The sequence below is a fragment of the Chrysochloris asiatica genome, unplaced genomic scaffold, assembly GCF_000296735.1.
Source record: "Chrysochloris asiatica unplaced genomic scaffold, ChrAsi1.0 scaffold00083, whole genome shotgun sequence".
NCBI lineage: Eukaryota > Metazoa > Chordata > Mammalia > Afrosoricida > Chrysochloridae > Chrysochloris > Chrysochloris asiatica.
Genome location: NW_006408601.1, coordinates 5,358,691 through 5,370,526, shown reverse-complemented (window position 1 = coordinate 5,370,526; position 11,836 = coordinate 5,358,691).

Sequence of the window (11,836 nt, the reverse complement as noted above, 5' to 3'; positions counted from 1 at the left end):
AAGGTGTGCCTGACCCAAGCCATGATATTTTCAATAACCTCATATGCATGCGAAAGCTGGACAGTGAATAAGGAAGACTGTAGAAGAATTGATTCCTTTGAGTTATGGTATTGGAGGAGAATATTGAAAGTACCATGAGCTGCCAAAAGAACCAATAGATCCATTTTGGAAGAAGTACAGCCAGAGTGCTCCTTGGAGGCCAAGATGACCAAACTTTGTCTATCATACTTTGGACATATTGTCAGGAGGGACCAGTCATTGGAGAAGGATATCATGTTTGGTAAGGTGGAGGGTCAGAGAAAAAGAGGAAGACCCCCCAACAATGAGATGGATTGGCCAAGTGGCCTCATCGATGGACTCAAGTGTGGCAATAGTAGTGAGGTTGGCCCAGGATTGGACAGTGTTTCAGTGTGCTATGCATAAGGTCACTATGAGTCGGTACCAACTCAATGGCACGTAACAACAACAACATGGAGTCCTGGTGTGATGCTGCAGGTTAATGTGCTGCAGGTTAATGCACTGGACTGCAAGGTCTGTTTGAACTGCAAGGTTGGTGGTTCAAGCTCAGCAGTCGCTCCTCAGATACTTTACACAGGATTGCTATGAGTCGAAACTAACTCGACAGCACTTAACAACAACAACAACCTGGGAGCCAAATATGTGTGAGGTATGGACCCCCATGTTGCTTGCAGCATCAGCACTTAAAGCCTTGCTTGGTAAATCCATTGCCATCCAGTGCATTCCACAGCGCCCCCTACAGGTCAGAGGACAACTGCTCTACAGGCTTTCCAAAGCTATAATCTTACAGGAACACACCGCCACAGCTTTCTCTTGTGGAGTAGCTGGTTGGTTTGAACCACAGGTCTTTCAGTTCACACCCAAGTTCTTAACCTCTGTGCCTCCACAGTTCCTTCCCTTCTTGACGTTGTTGTTGTTAAGTGTCATCGAGTCAGTTAAGTGTCATTCTGACTCATAGCTATACTGCATAGGGTTTCCGAGGAGCAACTGGAGAGCTTGAACCATCAACCTTGTGGTTCAAACCATCCTTGCAGTCCAGCGCATTAACCCGTAGTGCCACACCTGTTTTGGCCACAATCCAGGTATTCAAAGTTGTTCTATTCAATTCTTAAGAAGGAGCTTATACATCTGAGTCACTACCTCTGCTAAAAGTGGGTCATATTTCTACATGGGGATCCTTGGGTATCACTTCCACATGGATAGAAACCCACCCACTGGCACCCCATCTTCCCCTTTCCCCTCATGTCCTTTCTAAAGCAAAAGCATCTCTCCTTTATTCAGTCTCTTTTGGCACCTGTGCAAGAAGCTCTAGAATGTCGTTGCCCATGAGTTTCTGGGCCTGGGGACTCAGGATCATAGTCTCAGGGGATGCCAAGGTCAACTGGCATAACATAGATCACAAAGACAATGTTCTACATCCCACTTTTATAGGAAGAATGTGTTTAAAAAATGTGAGTGGTCATCTAATGTGCAGCTGTTGGTCTCTCCATGTGTGTAAGAAAGAAGAGTGGTGAGAATTGAAGATGCTTGGAATCAATTAGTCCAGTGGACTCATGGAACATGTGAACATCAGTGTCTACAGTTCTAAGAGCACAACTAGGTGGTGCCAGCTACCATTACCAACTGCTCTGAAAGGGATCACATTAAAACGTCCTGAATAGACTGGGAGAAAATGTAGAATGAAATTATTAGTCACTAAGAGATGGAAGGAACCTGAGACTGTAGCCCTTGACCACCCTTCAGGTCTGGAAAAGAACTCATCCTTGTGGTCTAATTTTCAGCCAAGCAGTAGATAGGTTTATAGTGGGGACAACAACATTAGTAAGGTATGCTCACTAGTGAATGGTCAATCATTCAAAATCCAAAGAGCAATGTTCACTTGAGGACAAAGTCGAGAATGGACAGGAAGGTGGGTGGAAGAGAAATAGAACCACAGGGAGGAAGCAGAATAGCTGTTGTTACGTGGACGGGATTGCAGTCCTTGAGATGAAACAAAGGGTAGGATTTGTTGAATGTAAAACTGATCATCTTGTTTTAAACCTTCTCTCAATTCATAACAAAAAGTTCAAGAAAAACAAAAACAAAAGTACCACTGCCCTTGAGTCAATTTTGACTCATAGTGATTCTGTTGTTGTTGCTATTGTTGTTAAGGGCTGTCAAGTCAGTTCTGACTCATAGTGACCCTGTATAGGATTTCTGAGGAGCACCTGGTGGATTTGAACTGCTGACCTTGTGGTTCACAGTCTAGTACTGATCCTACTGCACCACACTAGGAGTCCAGTGACAGTAACAGTGCCCTAAAAGATGTTCCCTGACTCCAAGAGCCACATTTTCCTTCTGCTGTAATTGACATCTGTTCAGGTGGACTAGTGAATAGTTATTAGATCTCAGCAGGTTCTTGTCACTTTAATTGTTTTCTAGGGAAATGGACCCATTGCTGAAACCAGACCTTGCTGGTCACCCACCAGCACAGTGAGGTGAAAGTGGAGCTGAGTAGAGATGTGAGTTCAGGTAGGTCCAGGAGATTTGGGCAGTAGAATGAAGTCAGGCCAAAGACAAATGAATTTGTCCCTGGATGGTCATCTTTAACTGATGGATTAAGAGCTAAGCAGTACAGTTGTGATTTGAATACACAGAATCACTGGATCAACCATTGTTATAATAAAATGCAAGTGGCAAATAGTTACTATATATTTTTTTAACTTTTGTAAATTCATGGAGCAAAGTCCATTGGAAATAGCAACTGAAAACATTTTTTTTTTTTTTTTTTCAATAAAGAGGTTGGGAGAAGAAGCAAGTGATACCAACTGGTAACGTAGTAATTACGAGTCGTGCTGCTAACCTCAAGGTCAACAGTTTGAAACCACCAGCTGTTCCACAAGAGAAAGATGAGATTTTCTGCTCCTGTAAAGATTTACAGCCTTGGAAACTATATACAGGGTCACTATGAGTTGGAACCAACTCCATGGCATATAACGGGCCAATACATTCCAGGATCCTGGTGTGGTGCTGTAGGATAAGCAAGGGACCGCAAGGTCAGTTTGAACCACAAGGTTGGTGGTTCAAACCTACCAGTCACTACTCAGAGACCCTACATAGGGTCACTGTGAGTCAGGACCTACTTGACAGCACTTAAAAACAATATATACCAGCCTCTTGACACAAATTGGTGCCTGCCAAACTCTTTTTTAAAATAAAGAAAAACATCTTTTTTCCCCATCTTAAAACTTCCCTAAATACGCAACATATAAGAGTAACAGAAGAAACGCTTTTCTTGTTGAAGCTTTGATGAGAGAACTGAGGCCCACTACTCTTTGGGTCTCTTCTTCACCCAAATCTCACCTAAATATCTCTTGAAACTTCTTCATGAGCATTTTTTAAAGGCATTGCTCATCATCTCTAGCAACAAATCTTCACTGATGGCAACATTTTCCCAATTTACAGGTGGGTTAAGTGTGGCTCAAGGAAGAAGAATCACATGGCAGGCAAGTGGACTCTATTCTCCTGATTCCAACAAACCCAATCATTTTTCCACAGTCAGAGCGAATCTGGAGTTACAAGATCTGTTCAATCATGTTCTAACTCTAATGCTAATCAACTGTAGAGTTATTTAACAAGATTCTTGCCTACTCTTCAGCTCAGTCTTCCCATGACCAGTTACCCCACTGCCATCAAGAATCAAATAATTTTTTATAATACATTATTTGTGAAGAAGATGAAGACTAGATGAGTGGGATGTATATCTTACAGGGTGTCCCACCAGACATCAGAGAAGCAGTCTCTCATGAGTCTCTTCTCAGAACAGGTCCCCTGTCAAGCTGAGGTCTTTGAGACATGACCCATCAGCAGATCAGGTGTCCCCTCCTCCAGTAACACCATTTGGGAATTAAAGGGGTTTTCTAAACTGATCGTGCCTGCACTGAACAGACTAAGGCCTTCCCAGTTACCATGTCATGTGATGGTGACCGGATATGTTGAAGAATAGAATGGTACTCTATAGTTTCCAAAGCTGTGACCTTTCAGAAGCAGATTGTTAAATTGGCCTTCCAAGTCACCTCTGGGTGAGTTTGAACCAGCACACTTTCAGCTAGTACGCAAGCATTTAACTATTTATGTTACCCAGGGACTGTTTATATCTTCCTTTATTCTGAGCCATGCTGAGAATGGTGTAAGTGCTGTGGAGTTGTTTCTGACTCATAGCAACCCTATATAGAGTTTCCAAAGAGCAACTGGTGGGTTTGAACAGCCAAATTTGTGGTTAGCTATCCATTGCTTATCCTATAGCACCACACCAGGACTCTATGATGAGAATAAACCTCTCAGAGATGCTGCTTGATTTTGGAATACCCTCTCCTGAAGTAAGAATGTTTGCTGGAATTACCCAGGATAGATTGAGATTAACATGTGGTGTTTAACAGAATAGCCTCAGGCTCTTGGCTTGCCTTCCTCATAGGAGCTGCCAAAATAAATTCCCACTCACGGATGTCCTGGGTCTGTCTGGCTTGCTTAGTATAAAAATACAGAGGCAGGAGGAGCTGTGACTTAGCAGATTCTCTCCACATTCACACAGGGAGCCTCAGGGCTCTTCCATCCAACACAGCTCCAGAGTTTCTTTCCTTCGTGTGAATCAAAGGCTAAGAGCCAAAATTCTACCACCTTCCTCTGGGGTAGAGCGCTTTCTAGTATCTCCCTGATCTTTTACTTATGCAGCCAGAGTTTCCCACCCATTCTACATTTAACTAATAGGAGTACTCATAAAACAAATGTATTACTTACTTAAATACCAGGCATAGTGCTAGACCATGGGGCTACAATGATGAAGGAGACAGATGTAGTCCCTGCCCTTGGTTTACACTGTATGGAGTTTATTCTATAGCAGTCTGGCTGCCTTCCTGGACAAGGTCATTGCTTTGTCTGCAATGAAAGAATCATGGAAGAAAACACCTGGTTACTTAACCCATGAGAGGGTTTCAAATTTAAATTTATCTAACATTTGGTCAAATTCCATGACAGACCTGAGGCTATAGGCAATTTCGCATATGTTTAGAGTGCTCTGTAAATGCCTGTGGAATTGGATTATTTGTTAACATCATCACAGCTGTAAAAGAGGTATTTATTCACCCCAGTTTTCAGTTAGGATGAGCTATAGGAACTTTCCTGCTAATGCGTCTCCCACTTGCACCATTAGTATTACTGTGGCTACAGTCCGAGTTTTACCACTTCATAACTAAGGCTATCACCACAATTACTGGTGTGGCACTGTGGGTTAATGCGCCAGACTGCAAAGCCGTTTCAATTGCAAGGTTGGCAGTTCAAGCTCACCAGCTGCTCCTTGGAAACCCTATACAGGATCACTATGGGTGAGAACTGACTCAATGGCACTTCACAACAACTGGTATGGCGCTGTGGGCTAATGTGTCAGACTGCAAAGTCGTTTGAACTGCAAGTTTGGTGGTTCAAGCTTCCCCGCTCCTCCTTGTAAACCCTATAACAGGGTTGCTATGGGTCAGAATCGGCTCAACGGCACTTCACAACAACACAACTACTATTAACACTACTACCAATGCCATTACTATTGCTACTGCTACTCTTATTATCACAGGTGTTGTACGATAAGCATGGACTGCTTTCCCCAAGGTCAAGCAGTTCAAACCCTCCAGCCACTTCTTAGAAACCCTATACAGGGTTGCCATGAGTCAATGGCACTTAAAAACAGCAAAAAAATATTACCAGCAAGGATCCCTGGTAGTGTAATGATGAAGAGCGTGGCTGCCAACTGAAAGTTTGGTTGTTCAAAATCTACCCAGTGACTCGATGCAAGAAAAGAACTGGTGATCTGCTCCCCAAAGATGACAGCCCAGAAAATCCTATGGGCAGTTCTACTTTGTCACATGGGTCATTATGAGTCAAAATAAACTCCACAGCACTTAGCAACAACATTACTATCACCACCGTTGCTACTTCCAATGACTACCACCACTGCTATTCCGTCGCTCCTAACATCTGAAACACACTGAGTTCTATGTGCCAAGCATGATGCTGATATTTTAAATGCATTAACTGCTTTAAACATCACAAGAGCCTTATCGATTAGAGATTATTATATCCTATTTATAGATGAAACAATTAAGTCATAGTCACATAGGTTGTTGTTGTTTTTATTAAGTGCTGTCAAATCAGTTCTCATTCATAGTGACCCTGTCTGTATAGGGTATCTAAGGAGTGGTTGGTGGGTTTGAACCACCAACTTTGTGATTAGAAATAAAGTGCTTTTCCTACAGTGCCACAACAGGGCTCCAGTCATGTAGGTTTTTTGTTGCTACATTGTTATGTGCCGTGGAGTCGGTTCCGGTTCATAGTGACCCTATACAGGGTTTCCTAGGCTGTAAATCTTTACGGGAGCAGAAAGCCTCATCTTTCTCCCGCGGAATAGCTGGTAGTTTCGAACTGCTGACCTTAAGGTTCGCAGCCCAATTTGTAACCACTACGAATCACAGAGGTAGAAATGTCAAAATAGGAATCCAGCTCCAGGCAGTTTGACTCCCAAGTCCATGCTATTCAAAAACATATACTTCCTCTCCAGATCGGCTTTCAGGACTCAGCTCGATCTGTATAATTCCGAAGCAATGCTCCTAAGCACAGGGGTGTGCATCACTGTGGAATCCAGGTGGTCAAGTCCATGAGATATGCACATGTTGGAAGCTGACCCTGATCCAGATATGACTTTGAGGATCACTCTGCACCTCTTCTCGAGGAACCTTCCAGAACAAGGCTGAGGTGAGTATGAAGGTAAGGCTTTGTAAATGATGACCTCTGACAAGAAAGAGAGGATGAAAAGTTCCTGACAGAGAGTAAAGACCTCCTGTGAGCCTCAGACTATCAAGCTCTGGGAATTGCCCACAGTTCCCCTTGTATCAGCAGCATCTAAGTTAAAGCACTGCTCCAGTCACAGTCAGGATAAGTCAGGAAGTCCCAACTGAGAATAGCACTGTGTCAGATTCCTCCTCTCCAGGTCCCACCTCACACCCAGTGTTCATCCCAGCCCTGCTGCCTGTGAACACACTACCTCCAATAGGGTTTTAGCTACGAGTCCACTCATTCTCTATTAACATACCTGTCATCCCCTACCAGTGAGACAGGGTGAGACCAGCGACGCATGTCAAGTGTGGAACCCTCAGCCTCGGTTCTCTATTTGGAAGACTGTTGCATGTCCTTCAAAATCACCTCCTCTGTGCAGCCTTCCTCTGTGACAGGGACTCCAGCACACTGTACGGCCTGCTCGTACAGCAAGGCTCAGACTGTTTTATAATTTTCTTTCTTATTTTTGCAAGCCCCAAAGTCCCTAGTCTGTTGTTGTTTGGTGCTGTTGAATCGGTTCTGACTCAAAGCAACACTGTATGGGGTTTTGGAGGAGCAGCTGGTGGGTTTGAACCACTGACCTTACAGTCCAGTACTTATCCTAATGTGCCACACCAGGTTAGGGTTTGGTCAATATGGAGAGAAGGAAGGAAGTGTGAAAAAGAATGGGGAGAGAAGACAGTAAGGGAGGAATGAAGCAAAGTGTGCCATGCCTCTCATCCTTCCTAAGTTCAGAACCCAAAACATGGAAACATTGGTTTCCAACATAGAGACCAGACCAATTCTGGCTTGGCCTGACACGCATTACCACAGACTCCAAGCTGAAGGAGCCAAGCAGCCTTCAGGTTCTCTTACGGATCAGATAACTGAAGGAAGTCCTTGGATCCAAACAGGAATTTGTTGGTGTTAAGTGCCGTCGAGTCAATTCTGACCCATAGCGACCCTGTGCAGGGTTTCCAAGGAGTGACTGGTAAGTTTGAACCACTGACTTTGTAGTTCAAACTGACTTTTCAGTCCAACACATTAACCCACAGCACCACACCAGGAGGTAGCTGATATTATAAAACCTGTGAAAGACGAAAGTTATGTAAGGCAGAAACCTGTTGATGCAGGAAAACTCAAGTGTTTTTCACTAAAATGAGTGATAGAAAGACTGTAACCTGTCAAAGGTAGAAAACTTGAGACCCAGAAAAATAAGGCAGTCCCATTGAGTTCTGGTTCTCATAGGTTTCACTGATATTGGAAAGGAAGATCATTTCTTGAGTACGAGGACTTTGGTTGTAGTCCCAGCTTTGGACTTGTCTTTTAACCTTCCTAAAATTCATCTTTCCTTTCTATAAAATGAGAATACTATCACTGGACTGTTAAACACAAAGTAAGTGGTTCAAATCCACCCCAGCTCCTCAGGAACCCTATCCAGGGTCCCTTTGAGTCAAAACCGACTCAATGGGACTTAACAATAACATCACCTCCCCGGGAGGATGTAAATACATACCAATAACATAAAACATGAAAAACTATTTGTGGATGGGAGCAAACATGCCATGGGGATTCCGTATCCAGTTGAGATCATTTGTATCAATGCTATTATTGCCGCTTCTCCTTGTCCACGGCTCCCCCAACCATAGAGGGATATGGATCGCTGGGCCCACAGCCTTCTCTAGGGTCTAGTTCTTAATGCCTCCCCATAGCAGCCTCAAAAGAGGATGCCAACCCAAGATGTGCTTTGGGTAGTATCTGGACTTATCTCAGCTGGCCAAGGAGAAGCAAGAAGGAAGGAGAAGGAGCAAGAACCAGAGCCTCTTGGAAGTGAACCGCTCTAGAATAGTTCTTCCTGAGCTTGCTGAGGCCTCGCCAACTGGGGAAAATGCCGGAAAAATGCTGGCTAATTTCAGAGGCTCCACGTTGGTGGGCCAACATCCCAGGGAGAATGAGCAATTATGATTTCCATCTAAGCAACATATGCTGTTTGCTGGCCTCTTTCGAACAGCTGTAGGTTAGATGCTGTTAAGATTAGTCTCCTTCTCTCCTCCATATTTCAGAATTCAAATGAAACTAAAATAACAGCACCTGCTGAACAAAAACCCCATTGGAAATGTGTCCACGTACACAATTACTGCAGGGAGGCTGGTCACCATTGTTACCCGCCTATTCTTCCTGAATGGGAACGGCAGCGAAGTTTCCCAGGCAGCTGCAGCAATTCAATTGTATAACTGGAGCTGGCCCCGTGCCAACCCTCGAGAACTCAAGTGGCACCGAAAGATACTATATTGATTTGCAATCGAACATAATAGGCCATCAGCTTAATTATTACTGAAGTGACAAGGTTCTGGGTATTTCATATTTATATTTCAGGGCCTGTGAAGGATGAATGTAAATCTTTTAAATGCACAGATTTGCATAGCTTCTGAAGGGTTGAGTGCTCTTATTACATTCATAGCCTTTGAAAGACCAAAAGGACTGGCTATTGAACTCAGGTTGCCAGATCCCACCGGCATTTGCTTGGATGAAGAGACAAAAGGCATAAAATGGAAATTGCTTTTAGTTCAGAAAGAAAAATTTAAAAAGCCCATGACTCAACTATATTAAGCTCAGACCTTTTTGGGAGGACCTCCTTTGAGGGAGACTGGTTATAGGTCCTTTGGAGACAGTGACATTTTAGCCCTGAGAAATGAAGCCAATGACTTCTTGGGTCTCTGAGACCCCCTCTGCTTTCTCCTTTCTAGCTTCTTCAGAGCAGTGGATTGTGGGAAGCAGGAGGTCAGGGAGAGAAAGAGGTCACGCCTAGTGTAGTACACAGGTGCATCGCACTGAGACTAAAGAGGTAAAGACACGTGATCTCATCCCCTCATCATCATCCACCCTGCTCCTCACATACTCTAATAGACCCTGTAACCCTAGCAATACCTTTTAGAACTATTCCGAATTTCTCCCATTCCCTCACCTTCTAGATCCACAAGTCATTAAACTTGATCAATTCCTCCTTCTACGTCCCTCTTGATTTTTACTCTCTGCAACATTCCTAGCGTTGTTGTTAGGTGCTGTTGAGTCAGTTCTGACTCATAGGGACCCTGTATAGGGTTTCCAAGGAGTGGCTGGTGGGTTTGAACCACTGACCTCTTGTGCTTATCCTACAATGCCACATCAAGATTCCTCAGCCCTATTGTCAGCCCTATCACCACCGCCTTTTGTTGGGTTTCATCATAATTTCTGAATCTTAGGAAATTTTCCTATTGAGTCTTTTTGTCTTCATCTCACTGAATGGCATCCTTTCTTTATCCTGTCATCCAGAAGCCCTATCTAAATTGCTGAGAACAGGCTGCATTCATTCTTGACTAAAATCTTTCAGGACAGAAACCAACTGTTTTCACAATCAGGCTTGAGCATCTAATGTTTGTGGGACATGGTTCTAGGAACTGAACCAAAAATCATCCTTGCCAGATGAGAACCCAAGACCAGGATACTGCCAGCAGAATGTCAGCGAAAGGTAAGGACCACAGACTAGTTTGGACACCATGTGTTCTCAAAACACAAAGAAATTGATTGGTGATCTAGAGTATTTGGAAGAAGCAAAACTAAAATTATGCCTGACATCCTGAAATCTTGCAATTTAAGAGGTGGAATTTGAATCTACCTACTCTGATTCCTAAATTTTATAAACAAAATGAGACCCAAAGAAGATAAGAATTAAAGGTTACAAGTGTGTAAGAAATCTGACAACAAATACCGAATTCTTTCTGTGAAGCAGTTAGATGAGTAGAAATAGATTGGACATGGAATGAAAAGAGTATTCCAGATGAAGGTTTTGCATTCCCATTTCCATCCCAGAGATGGATTGGCCAGGTGGCATCATTGATGGACTCAAGTATGGCAGCGGTAGTGAGGTTGGCCCAGGATCGGATATTGTTTTGTTCTGCTGTGCATGGGGTGGCTATGAGTCAGTTCCAACTAGATGGCACCTGACAACAACAACAACAGCTTCTCTATTATCATCACTACTATCACTGCCCAGCCACTGTCATCACCACGTTCATCTGCATTCGAGAGCTACCTGGTTTAGTGAAAAGTTGAATACCCTTTACTCTTATCTCCATCACCTTTGACACTTCCACCCCTATCTTCTTTCTTACCTGTTTTCCTGCACCACCCAGCTACCTCTTCTTTCAGATTGTGGACTCTGGCATGGAACTACCTCGGTACAGCCAGGGGAGGATAGTGCTAGCTTTTTCCACTCCAAGAAACATTCTTATTTACTTAAACTGAAAGGGATTCCCAAGGGAGCTAGAATAAAGAAGCTACAGGAACAGAAAAAGAGTTCAAGCAGAAGAGAGTGAGCATTATGAAATTTAGGAAACCAGAATTTCCTGTCAAGACATTTAGTCCCTTGGAGGAGGTAGGGCTGAGCTCAGGAACGCTGAAAAGGGAGACTACCATTGTTAACCAACTGAGGAAACCCTGAATTGCTCTCTAGGTCACAGCTCAGCCTGTCTCCCATGAATCTTGGTGTCCTACCCCCAGTCGCTATTTATGGCTTCTGCTTTGTTTGGGGCGGGAGGTGGCATCTTTAGTAGTGTAGTGGTTACAAGTCGGGCTGCTAATCTCATGGTCAGCAGTTTGAAACTACAGGAAAAAGATGAGACTTTCTGCTCCTATAAAGATGGACATCCTGGGAAACCCTATGCATGGTCTCTATGAGTCAGAACCAACTCCAACGTACAACACCTCCACCATTTAGACCTGGTGAATCTGTGTGAGTCAGAGTAGAACTGTGCTCCATAGGGTTTTAATGGCTGATTTACTTAAAAAAAAAAACAAAAAAAACCTTTTTATTGTGAATTGACTGAAGGTTTACAGACCAGATCATCAGTCCCACATTTAACAAATCATATACTTGGTGTCATTACAATGATTGCCATCTCCTCCGTGTACCATCAGTTAGGAGTATTTACCTTTATTCACC